This window comes from Elephantulus edwardii, unplaced genomic scaffold (assembly GCF_000299155.1).
Source record: "Elephantulus edwardii isolate Elephantulus edwardi_28Jun2011 unplaced genomic scaffold, EleEdw1.0 scaffold00072, whole genome shotgun sequence".
NCBI lineage: Eukaryota > Metazoa > Chordata > Mammalia > Macroscelidea > Macroscelididae > Elephantulus > Elephantulus edwardii.
In genome coordinates this window covers 14,634,436-14,634,975 of record NW_006399822.1, presented here as the reverse complement: position 1 = coordinate 14,634,975, position 540 = coordinate 14,634,436, and positions in this window count along the sequence as shown.

Below are 540 nucleotides of genomic sequence, written 5' to 3'. Positions count from 1 at the left end.
TGCTGCCTTTTGGAATCTTCTGTTCAGCTCTTTAGTGTCTTGGATTCTTCCTTGTGCGTTGGCTTCTCTATGTTTCAGTGCAATCTTCAGAGTTTCTTCTGACATCCATTTTGGTCTTTCCTTCCTCTTCTGTCTTTGTAATGACCGTTTACACTCTTCCGAATGATATCTTTGACATGCTCCCACAACTCATCTGGTCTTCGCTCATTAGTGTTCAAGGCCTCAAACCTGTTCCTGAGATGATTCTGAAATCCAGGTGGTATGAAATTAAAGTCATATTTTGGCTCCTGTGGATTCTGATTAATTTTCCTAAGCTTCAGCTTGAACTTGCATATGTTGTTTGTTGTTGTTATGTGCCGTCGAGTCGCCTGCGACTCATAGCGACCCTACGTACAACAACCCTAAACTCCGCTCTGTCCTGTGCCAATCACACTGTCTCTGACACTCCCATCCCAATTATCCTAGTCACTGAATCAATCCACCTCATCGAGGGCCTTCCTCTCCTGCGCCGTCCCTCCACCCTCCCAAGCATGATGTCCC